This window comes from Eleutherodactylus coqui, chromosome 12, assembly GCF_035609145.1.
Source record: "Eleutherodactylus coqui strain aEleCoq1 chromosome 12, aEleCoq1.hap1, whole genome shotgun sequence".
Classification (NCBI taxonomy): Eukaryota; Metazoa; Chordata; class Amphibia; order Anura; family Eleutherodactylidae; genus Eleutherodactylus; species Eleutherodactylus coqui.
In genome coordinates this window covers 14,714,978-14,731,498 of record NC_089848.1, presented here as the reverse complement: position 1 = coordinate 14,731,498, position 16,521 = coordinate 14,714,978, and positions in this window count along the sequence as shown.

Here is a 16,521-nt window from a genome sequence, read left to right as displayed (position 1 = left end):
AGTTCTTTCTTTTTATTCCCAAATCAATGCAATGTTTTATTCTCATTTCCATACGTTTTTGCGCCTACAATTTTTTCTCAGCCAGTATCCCCGACCAAAAATGGCAATTGTACACTGCTAGCTAGTGAGAATACATCCATCATATCTATTGTCCCACACATATACTAGCTGCCATATTCTATACTAATAATCTGGTGCCTACAATTAGACCTATCATAGACCTGTCTATTTAGGAATACAGCCACACACAAGATGAGAACACTTAACAGAAGACCTTATGTATGAAACCAAATAAAAAATACAATACAGATGTAGCAAAATTCAACCCAACATCAATTACTTGTTGCAACAAGTTATCTTGCCTAAACAAAACAACAGTCATTCAAGAGGCAAGAAAAAGTTATTTTCCACAGTTTATTTAAGGTATTCCCCACTTAAACGTTGCTACATTTGTATACAGACTGCACCGATAAAGTTTTCTGAGGTACGTTTTTTGTTCAGTATAAGTACACTTCGAGTTCCATGTGTTCATTCCTGAAACTGTAGGAAAACTGACTTTTTAAAGTTCCTTTTTGCACGACGAAGTTGGTGATTACTTCTTAGTGTTTGTATCAGATTAGGTATAACAAATGCCAAGATTTCTTGGATAGATAATACATTATTAAGCATTGCAGTTTACTCTAACTGAAGTAGAATGTCCCATGTGTAGCAGTGCTATAGATTTTAATGTACAACCAAAAGCCTTATTGATAGTAAGATACAAAATGGCACCAAATTCTCATCACTGTGACCATTCAGCTTTCTTTTAGCGGAAAATAGATATGTACACAATAGTAGATGTAGGGCCACTCAAACATGAAATAACTCATTAACAGAATTTTTTTTTTCCAAGCAAGAACGATTGCTGTTACCTGTTATGACCTTTGGATTTCCTTTACGATGCTATCTGTCCACTCGGGTTACAACACAAGGCACCAAACTGGCTCCAGACCGTTACAAAATAATCTCGCCAAACATGGGGTCCATTGCGACTACCCTGAGGAAATAGGTTGCTGAGCTCCAAGAGATTTGTGCCACCTACCAGGGAAAGGTTGCTGATTTACAAAGACAAATAGATGGGTTGCAGAGGCAATTCTTGGAGGTGAACAATGCAGGTTCAGATGTCAACAAAATTCAGTAGAGATCGTCGCTAATATCATGGATTCCTTAACCAATGCCTTATCTACTTTCAGATTCATCCTACTCTGTTTACCAATGACAGAAAGAAGGTATTGTTTATCGTCAACATTCTCACAGATGAGGTGCTTGCATGGGCCTCACTGTACATGCAAACCAACAGTAACCTCCTCGACTGTCTTGTTGTTAGCTGTTTAGTCATTCATGACCCTAGGTGACCCTAAAGGCAAGCTTCCTCCATGTTGCTCAGTTTTGCACTGCTTCTTTCAGTTGGTTCATATCCATGCCAGTATCAGCTTTGACAGTATCAAGCCATTGTGTTCTTTGGCAGCCAGGTCTATGTTTGCCACTGATCTATCCAAGCATTATAGACTTTTCTAGAGACTTTGCTCAAATTACATGGCCAAAATACATGAGCCTGAGCTGGGCCATCTTCCCCTCCAGTGATATATCGGGTCTTATACGATTCCAGACTTCTCTGTTAGTTACTATTGCTGTCCAGTACTGCCATGGATCAAGTTTTTGATGACCCAAATCGCTGTGCCACAGCAGAGGGTAAGTTACATAACCTGCAACAAGGGCAACGCTCTGTTGCCGAATACACTGCAGAATTTCATCACTACTTGACTGACATCACATTGAACCTGGCTGCCCAGAAAGTCAATTCCAACAAGGATTATCAGAGTCAATAAAAGATGAGCTTGCCAGAGTGGAGACCCCTGACAATTTGGAGGACTTGATTCGGTTATGTATTTGAATTGATCAGAGACTTACATAATGAAACAAGGAGAAGCTGTGGGTTTTTGGGAACCATCCTGCCTATTATTTCAGTCAACCAGCATTTATTCCCAGCAAAGAACTAAAACCGTACCAGAGCCAATGCAGATTGATGTCATTCATAAACCCCTTTTCCTAGCAGAGAATGAAAGGCACCGTATGGAAAATTTCTGCCTCTATTGTGGGGGCTTGGGACATTATGCTGTTAATTGCCCGAACAAGTTCCAAAAAACTATTGCCTTTACCAGTTCTAAGACCATAGGCGATAGTTCTGATAAGTTACTACCTCAGTATCAGCAATTCAGTGGTGTCTGTAGCAAGAAAAAAAGCTGATAAACTACCCCATCATTGGCCTTATGATTGTCCAATTGGTTCCTGGAACAACCATTCCTTTTGGGTGAATTTCAAATCTTTCCGAACCAGAATTAGAAGTATTCAGATAATACGTGGATGAAAATTTAAAGAAAGGCTTCATTCAACCTTCTTCATCCTCAGCTGGGGCACCTTTGTTTTTTGTAGAGAAAAAAGATTCAACTTTATGGCCATATATTGATTACAGAGAACGAAATAAATTGCTGTTAAAAATCGCTACTCTCTCCCTTTAAGAGTCTAATACAGACTGCGTAATTTCGTCCCCCGAAAATTTCCTGGGTATTCTTGACTCAAAAGAGTTCTTAACAAGATTCAAAGAGGAGTATGAATATGACTCTTTTCTCAATCAACCTTTTAAGGATGTGAATGCCTATTTCAAAGAGGGGTTTTGGGTGCAGGAAAACAAACTGTGTGTTATGGATTCAATTCGACTTGAAGTCTTAAAACTTGTCCATGATTCTAAACTTGCAGGCCATCTTAGTGCCATGAAAACTTTGGAACTATTTCTTCATTCATTTTGGTGGCAAGAACTATGTAAAAAACTATGTCGCCTCCTGTGAAACCTATGCGCGAAACAAGAATTTCTCCCTTAGAACTTATTCAAGCACTTCCAGATCCATCCAGGCTTTGGGGATCAATATCAATGGACTTTATTGTTGATCTTCCCCCTTCTAAGGAAATGGCTGTCATGTTTGTTGTGGTGGATTGACTCACAAAAATTGCCTATTTCATTCCCACTAGGAAGATTGCCACAGCAGAACAAACTGCTGAATTAATGATCAAGGAAGTATTTAGGCTGCATGGAATTACTGATAATGTAGAGGTGTTCAGTTTTACATCAAGATTTTGGAAAAGCTTCTGTACAACCTTAGGGATCACTATTATTTTGTTTACTGCCTCCCATCCACAGTCCAATGGTCAGACTGAAAGAACTAATCAGACTTTTGCACAATACCTCTGATGTTTTATTTCCTACCTCCAGGATGTTTGAAATTCACCTATAACAATTCCAAACATTCCTCTACAGCCCAAAGTCCATTTTATGCTAACTGTGGCGTACATCCAGTATTTATTTCTGATCTTCTGTTTAATACTCCTACTGTTAATCACAGACTAACTATATTTTAGAAAACCCAGAAAAATCTAATAGAGATACTTCAAGAAGCCCAAGAAAACTATAAGCAGACAGCAGATAGACATTGCAAGGCCACACCTTCCTTTCAGAATGGTGACAAAGTTTGATTATCCATGAAGAATTTAAAAACGTGCGTACCCTTCTTCCAAATTGGTTCAAAAATGTATAGGACCCTTTTGGATCACTGCGAGGATTAAACACATTGTGTTCTGCTTGGAACTTCCTGACAGACTGAAGTTTCATTCAGGGTACCATGTGTCACTGCTCAAGCCATTCAAGAAGAACATATTTGCTGGGGGAAGTCAGCCACCTCCTCCACCAGTATAAGTCCAAGGTAGAGTTTGAGGTTGATAAGATTCTGAGCTCGAGAATTTTTAGAGGTGGCTTGCAATACCTTGTGCAGTGGAAGGAGTACCGTCCGGAAGAAAATTTTTGGGAGCTGGACCAGAATGTTCATGCTCCAAGGCTCCTGAGGGAGTTACACAGAGGGTATCCAGAAAAGCTGGACCCTGGGATGTCCAGAGGCCATCATAGAAGGCCAGGGCTTGAACCCAGGAGCTCCTTTGTTCCAGGCTGCAGCTCTATCTGCTGAACTATTCGGCTCCCTGGACAGCTCTCCTGCTAAACATTGTCCTTGTTCCTAGTGCCTATTCCTGTGACCCTAATTGGCTTCACCCTGTCCCTTGATTCAATATAAACTAAATAAATATAAACTCAATATAAACCTGGCCTAGCACTTCCCATCCTTGTAAGATTATTGTACTCTTTGCCTTTTAGTCAAGCTCTACTACCTACAGCTCCTCCCTACATGATTGCTGCTACCTGCTACTGACCTTTGGCTTTCCTTGACCATGCTATCAGTCTGCCTGGGCTACAACACAAGGCTCTGAACTTGCTCCAGACCATTACAGGAGGAGGGACAACTAGATATTAGACAGTGAGTGTAATCTAAGAGTGGAACAAGTTGCCATGGGAGGTGCTGAGTTCTCCTTCAATGGAAGTCTTCAGAGGCTGGTCAGACATCTGTCCAGGATGATTTAGTGAATCTTGCATTGAGCATGGGGATTGGACCTAATGACCTTGGAGGTCTTTTTCAACTCTAAGATTCTATGCAATACCAGAAACAAACACTGTTAAGACAAGTATATGTTTAGTTTTTTTAATCACGATTTTCCACCAGGGTCCCATGCATGATCAATGATCAGTTATGACAATGCACAGAATCATTTTTTTTTAAATTTCTCGCACATTGTAATGTAATTTTAAATTATTTGGAATATAAATTATATAAACCATAATTTGTAACCAATGTAAATTCAACAGAGATACTAGATGTAAAATAATGTAAACAGTGGGTGGCATAATCATGGAATGTTGCCCATACAAATGATCCTATTTGCCTTGGCATCATGTGCTTGGCATTTGTTTCTCTAGTTACGTTTACAGTTAACTAAAATCCCCAAATCCTTTTCCATGTCCGTTTTGCCCAGTGGTTTCCCATTTAGGCCTCGGTCAGACGACCGTTTTTTGCCGCGATTTGCGGATGCGCATGCGATCTGCGCATATATAGAACCATTGCTTCGCAATGGGATCGTTCAGATGTCCGCTTTTTATACAGATGTCCGATAAATTATAGGACACGACAAATCGCAGATCGCGCCTATCTGCGTTCTGCGATTCCTTGTGTTCTATATATGCGCTCAATGGGGCTGGCGGCAGCAGCGCCGACCCCATTGAGAACATATACTATAAAGATCGTTCTCCTCTGCCACAGCTGTAACAGCTGTGGCAGAGAAGAACGATGTTCGTCCATTGAAAGCAATGGGCTGCCGGCGAGCGCAGGATGAATTTTCGGGAAGGGCTTAAACATATAAACCCTTCCCTGAAAACCATCCAAAAATGTGTAAAAATAAAAAAAATATATATACTCACCTTGTCCCTGCAGCTGGAGTTCAGCTGCGGCCGGTCGGCAGTTCTCCTGAACTGCTCTGTGTAGTATTCAGCAGCCGGGGATTTAAAATCCCCGCCTGTTGAATGGGCTGCTTCTGATTGGTCACAGCCCTCACCAATCAGAGGCAGCTCTCACTCACCCATTCATGAATTCATGAATGGGTGAGTGAGTGCTGCCTCTGATTGGCTCAGCGCAAGGACCAATCAGGGGCAGCTCTCAGCTATTGAATGACAGCTGAGAGCTGCCCCCGATTGGTCCCTGCGCTAAGCCAATCAGAGGCAGCACTCACTCACCCATTTATGAATTCATGAATGGGTGAGTGAGAGCTGCCTCTGATTGTTGAGGGCTGTGACCAACAGAGGCAGTCCATTCAGCAGGCGGGGATTTTATATCCCCGCCTGCTGAATACTACACAGAGCAGTTCAGGAGAACTGCCGGCCGGCCGCGGCTGAACTCCGTCTGCCGGGACAAGGTGAGTATATATATAAATATATATTATTTATTTTTTTACACATTTTTGGATGGTTTTCAGGGAAGGGCTTATATGTTTAAGCCCTTCCCGAAAATTCATCCTGCGCTCGCCGGCAGCCCATTGCTTTTAAAGGAGCCGGCTGTATTGCCGGCTCCATTGAATTTCAATGGGCGGACAGCGCACCTTTGATCGGGCCCGTTTCGCCGAAAACGCTGCTAGCTGCAAATTTTTCGGCGAATCGTCGGCCCCGGTCACTTGATTTGCGGATGCGCATCCGTCATGCGATCCGCAAATCGCGGCAAAAAACGGTCGTCTGACCGAGGCCTCAGTGTGTAATGATAGCATGTATTTCCTTTGCCCATGTGCAGAACCTTACATTTATCAGTTTTAAACCTAATTTTTCACTTTTCTGTCCAAGCTTCCAATTTTTCCACATCGACTTGCAACTTTATACTGTCCTCTCTTGTGTCAATTGCTTGACATAATTTTATAACATCTGCAAATATTGATATTTTACTGTACAATCCCTCCACAATGTTAATAAATGTATGGAAGAGAATATAGCCGAATTCTTAGTCCTGTGGTACCCCACTAGTAATGATGACCCCTCCAATACTGAACCTTTTGGTACCTCACCAGTAACGGTGACCCAATCAGTGTATATACCATAAACAACCCCCCCCCCCCTCTATTGCTGAGCCACTTACACGCATTGTGTCCCTGTCCTTGGCTCTTCAAAGCAATTCTTTTAGCAGGTGGGGATTTAAAATCTTCGCCTGCTGAAAGAGCTGCTTCTGATTGGCTGAGGCGCTTTACCAATCACAGGCAGCTCTTGGCTGTCAGTCATTCAGTGATTTTTTTTTATTTTAAATACCACTTTTCCTTGTTATTCAGGAAAGGGCTTATATTTAAATCCCTTACCTGAAAAACAATTAGAGGATGCTGGCAGCTGGATCCCCTACCGCAGCTGTCATCCGTGACAGCTGTGGTAGGAAATTCTTTATTCCCGCAGGGATAAAGAATTCCTTTGCTGCATCTGTCACAGATGTGGTAGGTGCAGCAGGGAATTCTTTTTCCTCACGGGGATGAAGGAAACATCTGCCGCATGCGGTAGATGTGTTCTTCATCCCCGTGGGGACACAGCAGCGGCGGACAGATAAGTATTTTTTTTTATTTATTTTTTTGTTTTTACACTAAAATTCTCATTTTTCAGGGTAGAGCTTATATGTAACGCTCTTCCCTGAAAAACAATTCAGGGGTGCCAGCAGACTATTGTCATCATTGGAGCCGCCTCTCGTATGAAGCCACTCTAAGGTATGAACAGCTCACAGTAAGTATTAGAGTGAACGTACTCTGCCGAGCTTGATCCTCGTTCGAGTATTAGCATACTCGATGGAGCATCACGCCGTGTTCGACCCAGCCCCAGTTTTTGGCTCCTCCCCGCTGTGAAGTGCCAATTTTGGCGCCTCCCCGCTGCGATGCAGCGTGCACGTCAAAGGCAAATTTTTTGGCTGTTAAGCAAGTAGGGGAGGGGGAGAGAGAGAGACCCCCCCGCCCAAAAAAAAAGCTCAGGACATGGCAGGTCACATACAAAAATGCTCGAGTCTCCCATTGTAGTCAATGGGGTTCGTTACGTGAGTAGAGCTCTCGAATTTTACGTAAAGCTTGACTCGAATAACAAGGACCTGAGCATTTGGGTGCTCGCTCATCTCTAGTTAGTATTTAGGATTTTTTTTAATTTCACATTTATTTTCTGCACTCTTATTTCTGAGGACATTGTCCCAGTCAATAAGGTTAAGGGCATCTCTGAGCTAATTGAACTTTGCCTTCCTGAAGTTCATTAATTTTGTAGCCCTCCGACAAAACACCCTATTGAATGTCAAGTATAACTTTATTAGATTATGGTCACTGCTTCCCAGGTGCCCCCCAATCTGCACCTCTTTTATTCTCACAGGTCTGTTGGTTATTATTAAAGTCAAAATTTCTTCAATAATTGAAGAAAAGGTAGAAAAAACTAGGCCCGAGCGTGACCTGTAGTCAGTGCACACTTATAGAAGGAGTCCTGTTGTACGTATGTTGAGCCAAATAATGGTTTCCTAGAAAGGCTGCATAATTCAAGTGGCATTTTTTTTCATATTCTAAAATCAAGCCAGCAATGTAACGCATTTCAGGGTATGCAGACCTCTTCCTCAGACAGCTGGGTGGCTATTGTTTATAGCAGATCAAAGCTACATAAAGAAATTGGGAGATTAGAAGGACAAAAAGAGACAAGGTAAACAAAGACCAAAAAATATAATAAATGAATAGTTAGAATAAAATTGTATTTCTGCGATAAAAATAGAAACAGTTTATAAAGATATATATGTACATAATACATTTTTCATAAAAAACCCCAAAAAAAACATAAAGCGAGTGCGCACTATAGCATGTTTATTAGAGATGAGCGAACGCGTTCGTCCGAGCTTGATATTCGTGCGAATATTAGGGTGTTCGGGATGTTCGTTATTCGTAACGAACACCATGCGGTGTTCTGGTTACTTTCACTTCCTTCCCTGAGACGTTAGCGCGCTTTTCTGGCCAATTGAAAGACAGGGAAGGCATTACAACTTCCCCCTGCAACGTTTAAGCCCTATACCACCCCCCTGCTGTGAGTGGCTGGCGAGATCAGGTGTTCGCCTAATATAAAAGTCGGCCCCTCCCGCGGCTCGCCTCAGATGCGGTGTGAGTTAGATGAGGGACAGTGCTGTTTATACCGGAGCTGCTGTAGGGAAAGAATTGGTAGTTAGTGTAGGCTTCAAGACCCCCCAAAGGTCCTTATTAGGGCCACTGATAGCTGTGTGTTGGCTGCTGTTAGCAGTGGGATTTTTTTTTTTCTCAAAATCGCCTCTGCAGACCGTTGCACCTGGCATTAGGGACAGAAGTGCTGCATAGGCAGGGAGAGTGTTAGGAGTGAGTGTAGCCTTCAAGAACCTCAACGGTCCTTTCTAGGGCCATATTTATCCGTGTGCAGTACTGTCCAGGCTGCTGTTAGCTGTGCTGCATTTTTTTTGGGCTTCTCAAAATCGCCTCTGCAGAGCATTCCACCCTCCATTGATACTGCAGGGAAAGAATTGTATAGGCAGGGCCACAACACAGTTATTATTCATAGAATATACGCAGTGCTGCCTGTTGGTGGGAAAAAACTGAAAACAAATCTATTTGTCCAGCCTCTGTCCGTCCTAACGCCTGTGGACACGTGTGAGCTGCGTGAAAAACATTGCTAAATCATACGCACCCAGCTACGCTTTACTGCTGGCTTCGCCATTTGCTTTCCTTAATTGGGAAAAAAAATACCTGCTCTGCCAGAGTTATAATAACTCTGCTACCCTCACGTTCTGTGACACATAAGCAGGGACACAGCACAGTTATTAAACTTCTCATGTTCATTGAATATACGCAGTGCTGCCTGTTGGTGGGAAAAAACTGAAAACAAATCTATTTGTCCAGCCTCTGTCCGTCCTAACGCCTGTGGACACGTGTGAGCTGCGTGAAAAACATTGCTAAATCATACGCACCCAGCTACGCTTTACTGCTGGCTTCGCCATTTGCTTTCCTTAATTGGGAAAAAAAATACCTGCTCTGCCAGAGTTATAATAACTCTGCTACCCTCACGTTCTGTGACACATAAGCAGGGACACAGCACAGTTATTAAACTTCTCAGGTTCATTGAATATACGCAGTGCTGCCTGTTGGTGGGAAAAAACTGAAAACAAATCTATTTGTCCAGCCTCTGTCCGTCCTTACGCCTGTGGAGACGTGTGAGCTGCGTGAAAAACATTGCTAAATCATACGCACCCAGCTACGCTTTACTGCTGGCTTCGCCATTTGCTTTCCTTAATTGGGAAAAAAAATACCTGCTCTGCCAGAGTTATAATAACTCTGCTACCCTCACGTTCTGTGACACATAAGCAGGGACACAGCACAGTTATTAAACTTCTCATGTTCATTGAATATACGCAGTGCTGCCTGTTGGTGGGAAAAAACTGAAAACAAATCTATTTGTCCAGCCTCTGTCCGTCCTTACGGGCGGTGGAGACGTGTGAGCTGCGTGAAGAACAGTGCTAAATCATACGCACCCAGCTACGCTTTACTGCTGGCTTCGCCATTTGCTTTCCTTAATTGGGAAAAAAAATACCTGCTCTGCCAGAGTTATAATAACTCTGCTACCCTCACGTTCTGTGACACATAAGCAGGGACACAGCACAGTTATTAAACTTCTCATGTTCATTGAATATACGCAGTGCTGCCTGTTGGTGGGAAAAAACTGAAAACAAATCTATTTGTCCAGCCTCTGTCCGTCCTTACGGGCGGTGGAGACGTGTGAGCTGCGTGAAGAACATTGCTAAATCATACGCACCCAGCTACGCTTTACTGCTGGCTTCGCCATTTGCTTTCCTTAATTGGGAAAAAAATACCTGCTCTCCAAGAGTTATAATAACTCTGCTACCCTCACGTTCTGTGACACATAAGCAGGGACACAGCACAGTTATTAAACTTAGATAATTCATTCTCTAGAGGCAGTGGGGCCTTTCGTTTTCCAAAAAGGGCAAAAATTATATTTGGCCTGCAGTCTTGCGCCAATTTATTTCCTGCCTGTGAAATCAAATCACTGGTAATACAGCATGCTGAGGGGTAGGGGTAGGCCTAGAGGACGTGGACGCGGCCGAGGACGCGGAGGGCCAAGTCAGGGTGTGGGCACAGGCCAAGCTCCTGATCCAGGTGTGTCGCAGCCGACTACTGCGCGATTAGGAGAGAGGCACGTTTCTGGCGTCCCCACATTCATCGCCCAATTAATGGGTCCACGCGGGAGACGGTTATTAGAAAATGAGCAGTGTGAGCAGGTCCTGTCCTGGATGGCAGAAAGTGCTTCGAGCAACCTATCGTCTACCCGCAGTTCTGCGCCGTCCACTGCTGCCAATCCGAATCCTCTGTCTGCTGCTCCTCCTTCCTCCCAGCCTCCTCACTCCACTACAATAACACCTGCTCAGGAGCGGGAGCACTCCCAGGAACTGTTCTCGGGCCCCTGCTTAGATTGGGCAGCAGCGGTTCCTCTCCCACCAGAGGAGTTTATCGTCACTGATGCCCAACCATTCGAAAGTTCCCGGGGTCCGGGGGAAGAGGCTGGGGACTTCCGCCAACTGTCTCAACAACTTTCTGTGGGTCAGGAGGACGATGACGATCAGACACAGTTGTCTTGCAGTGAGGTAGTAGTAAGGGCAGTAAGTCCCAGGGAGCAGCGCACAGAGGATTCGGAGGAAGAGCAGCAGGACGATGAGGTGACTGACCCCACCTGGTGTGCAACGCTTACTCAGGAGGACAGGTCTTCAGAGGGGGAGTCAAGGGCATCAGCAGGGCAGGTTGCAAGAGGCAGTGCGGTGTCCAGGGCCAGGGGTAGAGGCAGGGCCAGACCGAATAATCCACCAAGTGTTTCCCAAAGCGCCCCCTCGCGCCATGCCACCCTGCGGAGGCCGAGGTGCTCTAAGGTCTGGCAGTTTTTCACAGAGACGCCTGACGACCGACGAACAGTGGTGTGCAACCTTTGTCGCGCCAAGATCAGCCGGGGAGCCAACACCAACAGCCTCACCACCACCACCATGCGCAGACATATGATGGCCAAGCACCCCGCAAGGTGGGACAAAGGCCGTTCACCGCCTCCGGTTTGCACCCCTGCCTCTCCCCCTGTGCCCCAACCTGCCACTGAGATGCAACCCCCCTCTCAGGACACAGGCACTACCGCCTCATGGCCTGCACCCACACCCTCATCTCCGCTGTCCTCGGCCCCATCCAGCAGTGTAGTTCAGCGCACCGTTCAGCCGTCGCTTGCGCAAGTGTTCGAGCGCAAGCGCAAGTACGCCGCCACGCACCCGCACGCTCAAACGTTAACCGTCCGCATCGCAAAATTCATCAGCCTTGAGATGCTGCCATATAGGGTTGTGGAAACGGAGTCCTTCAAAAGTATCATGGAGGCGGCGGTACATATTTCTATGTACCGCCGGTGGCTTCCTGGCACCCACCCAGGCAGTGGGTCCACAGGGAGTTAAACCTACATGTGTCCACTTGTAAAGAACCCCAGTCTGACTGGGGCATGCAGTGTGGGCCGAAGCCCACCTGTATTACGCACGACATTACTACCTCAGCTGTGTTGGGCAATGCAATGGGATATTTTTGTGTACCGCCGGTGGGTTCCAGGGTTCCAGGGAGCCACCCATGCTGTAGCTAGCTCAGTCCTACGCACCTAGGTCTCACTACAGGCGTGCGCAAAATTGTTTCCTGGCTCTGCTGTGCCCGTTACATCACCGCCGTCATAGCGCCAGAGGGAAAGAGTATACAATATATACGCTGCATACAGTATCTGTCTGCTGTTTCAGCTCACCATTTAAAAAAAGGGAAGCCAAATACTTAAGGCGTACCACTGCCCTTTGGCGACTTGACTGCTTCTGCGCTGTGAATTCCACTAGCTCAGTCCTACGCACCTAGGTCTCACTACAGGCGTGCGCAAAATTGTTTCCTGGCTCTGCTGTCTCCGTTACATCACCGCCGTCATAGCGCCAGAGGGAAACAGTAAACATAATATACGCTGCATACAGTATCTGTCTGCTGTTTCAGCTCACCATTTAAAAAAAGGGAAGCCAAGTACTTAAGGCGTACCACTGCCCTTTGGCGACTTGACGGCTTCTGCGCTGTGAATTCCACTAGCTCAGTCCTACACACCTAGGTATCACTACAGGCATGCGCAAAATTGTTTCCTGGCTCTGCTGTCTCCGTTACATCACCGCCGTCATAGCGCCAGAGGGAAACAGTAAACATAATATACGCTGCATACAGTATCTGTCTGCTGTTTCAGCTCACCTTTTAAAAAAAGGGAAGCCAAATACTTAAGGCGTACCACTGCCCTTTGGCGACTTGACTGCTTCTGCGCTGTGAATTCCACTAGCTCAGTCCTACGCACCTAGGTCTCACTACAGGCGTGCGCAAAATTGTTTCCTGGCTCTGCTGTCTTCGTTACATCACCGCCGTCATAGCGCCAGAGGGAAACAGTAAACATGATATACGCTGCATACAGTATCTGCTGTTTCAGCTCACCATTTAAAAAAAGGGAAGCCAAATACTTAAGGCGTACCACTGCCCTTTGGCGACTTGACTGCTTCTGCGCTGTGAATTCCACTAGCTCAGTCCTACGCACCAAGGTCTCACTACAGGCGTGCGCAAAATTGTTTCCTGGCTCTGCTGTCTCTGTTACATCACCGCCGTCATAGCGCCAGAGGGAAACAGTAAACATAATATACGCTGCATACAGTATCTGCTGTTTCAGCTCACAATTTAAAAAAAGGGAAGCCAAATACTTAAGGTGTACCACTGCCCTTTGGCGACTTGACTGCTTCTGCGCTGTGAATTCCACTAGCTCAGTCTTACGCACCTAGGTCTCACTACAGGCGTGCAGAAAATTGTTTCCAGGTGCTGCTGTCTCCGTTACATCACCGCCGTCATAGCGCCAGAGGGAAACAGTAAACATAATATACGCTGCATACAGTATCTGCTGTTTCAGCTCACCATTTAAAAAAAAGGGAAGCCAAATACTTTAGGCGTACCACTGCCCTTTGGCGACTTGACTACCTCTGCGCTGTGAATTCCAATAATTCAGTCCTACGCACCTAGGTCTCACTACAGGCGTGCGCAAAATTGTTTCCTGGCTCTGCTGTGCGTTCCGTAAGCGAAGTCAGCCTCCAACCACAGGCCAATAAGCGGCACACTTGATTACAGCATTCTGTTTCTGCTCTACTCGTAATACACCATGCTGAGGGGTAGGGGTAGGCCTAGAGGACGTGGTCGCGGGCGAGGACGCGGAGGCCCAAGTCAGGGTGTGGGCACAGGCTGAGCTCCTGATCCAGGTGTATCGCAGTCGACTGCTCCGGGATTAGTAGAGAGGCAAGTTTCAGGGGTCCCCAGATTCATCTCACAATTAATGGGTCCCCGCGGTAGACCTTTACTAGAAAATGAGTAGTGTGAGCAGGTCCTGTCGTGGATGGCAGAAAGTGCATCCAGCAATCTATCGACCACCCAGACTTCTACGCCGTCCACTGCTGCAACTCTGAATCCTCTGGCTGCTGCTCCTCCTTCCTCCCAGCCTCCTCACTCCATTACAATGACACATTCTGAGGAGCAGGCAGACTCCCAGGAACTGTTCTCAGGCCCCTACCCAGAATGGGCAGCAATGGTTCCTCTCCCACCGGAGGAGTTTGTCGTGACCGATGCCCAACCTTTGGAAAGTTCCCGGGGTCCGGGGGATGAGGCTGGGGACTTCCGCAACTGTCTCAAGAGCTTTCAGTGGGTGAGGAGGACGTTGACGATGAGACACAGTTGTCTATCACTCAGCTGGTAGTAATTGCAGTAAGTCAGAGGCAGGAGCGCACAGAGGATTCAGAGGAATAGCAGCTGGACAATGAGGTGACTGACCCCACCTGGTTTGCTAAGCCTACTCAGGACAGGTCTTCAGAGGGGGAGGCAAGTGCAGCAGCAGGGCAGGTTGGAAGAGGCAGTGCGGTCACCAGGGGTAGAGGCAGGGCCAGACCGAATAATCCACCAACTGTTTCCCATAGCGCCCCCTCGCGCCATGCCACCCTGCAGAGGCCGAGGTGCTCAAAGGTCTGGCAGTTTTTCACTGAGAGTGCAGACGACCGACGAACTGTGGTGTGCAAGGTTTGTCTCGCCAAGATCAGCCGGGGAGCCACCACCACCAGCATGCGCAGGCATATGATGGCCAAGCACCCCACAAGGTGGGACGAAGGCCGTTCACCGTCTCCGGTTTGCACCACTGCCTCTCCCCCTGTGCCCCAACCTGCCACTGAGATCCAACCCCCCTCTCAGTACACAGGCACGACCGTCTCCCGGCCTGAACCCACACCCTCAACTCCGCTGTCCTCAGCCCCATCCAGCAATGTCTCTCAGCGCAGCGTCCAGCCGTCGCTAGCGAAACTGTTTGAGTGCAAGCGCAAGTACGCCGCCACGCACCCGCACGCTCAAGCGTTAAAAGTGCACATAGCCAAATTGATCAGCCTGGAGATGCTGCCGTATAGGCTTGTGGAAACGGAGGCTTTCAAAAACATGATGGCGGCGGCAGCCCCGCGCTACTCAGTTCCCAGTCGCCACTACTTTTCCCGATGTGCCGTCCCAGCCCTGCACGACCACGTCTCCCGCAACATTGTGCGCGCCCTCACCAACGCGGTTACTGCCACGGTCCACTTAACTACGGACACGTGGACAAGCACAGGCGGGCAGGGCCACTACATCTCCCTGACGGCACATTGGGTGAATTTAGTGGAGGCTGGGACAGAGTCAGAGCCTGGGACCGCTCACGTCCTACCCACCCCCAGAATTGCGGGCCCCAGCTCGGTGCTGGTATCTGCGGAGGTGTATGCTTCCTCCACTAAAGCACCCTCCTCCTCCTCCTACGCAACCTCTGTCTCGCAATCAAGATGCGTCAGCAGCATGTCACCACCAGTCAGTGTCGCGCGGGGTGGCAGCACAGCGCTGGGTAAGTGCCAGCAGGCCGTGCTGAAACTACTCAGCTTAGGAGAGAAGAGGCACATGGCCCACGAACTGCTGCAGGGTCTGACAGAGCAGACCGACCGCTGGCTTTCGCCGCTGAGCCTCCAACCGGGCATGGTCGTGTGTGACAACGGCCGTAACCTGGTGGCGGCTCTGCATCTCAGCAGCCTCACGCACGTGCCATACCTGGCCCACGTCTTTAATTTGGTGGCTCAGCACTTTCTGAAAAGCTACCCACGCTTGTCAGACCTGCTTGGAAAGGTGCGCCGGCTCAGCGCACATTTCCGCAAGTCCAAGACGGACGCTGCCACCCTGCGGACCTTGCAACATCGGTTTAATCTGCCAGTGCACCGACTGCTGTGCAACGTGCCCACACGGTGGAACTCTACGCTCCACATGTTGGCCAGGCTCTATGAGCAGTGTAGAGCTATAGTGGAATACCAACTCCAACATGGGCGGCGTAGTGGGAGTCAGCCTCCTCAATTCTTTACAGAAGAGTGGGCCTGGTTGGCAGACATCTGCCAGGTCCTTGGAAACTTTGAGGAGTCTACTCAGATGGTGAGCGGTGATGCTGCATTCATTAGCGTCACCATTCCTCTGCTATGCCTCTTTAGAAGTTCCCTGCAAAGCATAAAGGCAGACGCTTTGTGCTTGGAAACGGAGGCGGGGGAAGACAGTATGTCGCTGGATAGTCAGAGCACCCTCATGTCTATATCTCAGGGCATTGAGGAGGAGGAGGAGGAGGGGGAGGAGCATGAGGAGGAGGGGGAAGAGACAGCTTGGCCCACTGCTGAGGGTACCCATGCTGCTTGCCTGTCATCCTTTCAGCGTGTATTGGCTGAGGAGGAGGAAGAGGAGGATCCTGAAAGTGATCTTCCTAGTGAGGACAGCCATGTGTTGCGTACAGGTACCCTGGCACGCATGGTGGACTTCATGTTAGGATGCCTTTCTCGTGACCCTCGCGTTACACGCATTCTGGCCACTACGGATTACTGGGTGTACACACTGCTCGATCCACGGTATAAGGAGAACCTTTCCACTCTCATACCCGAA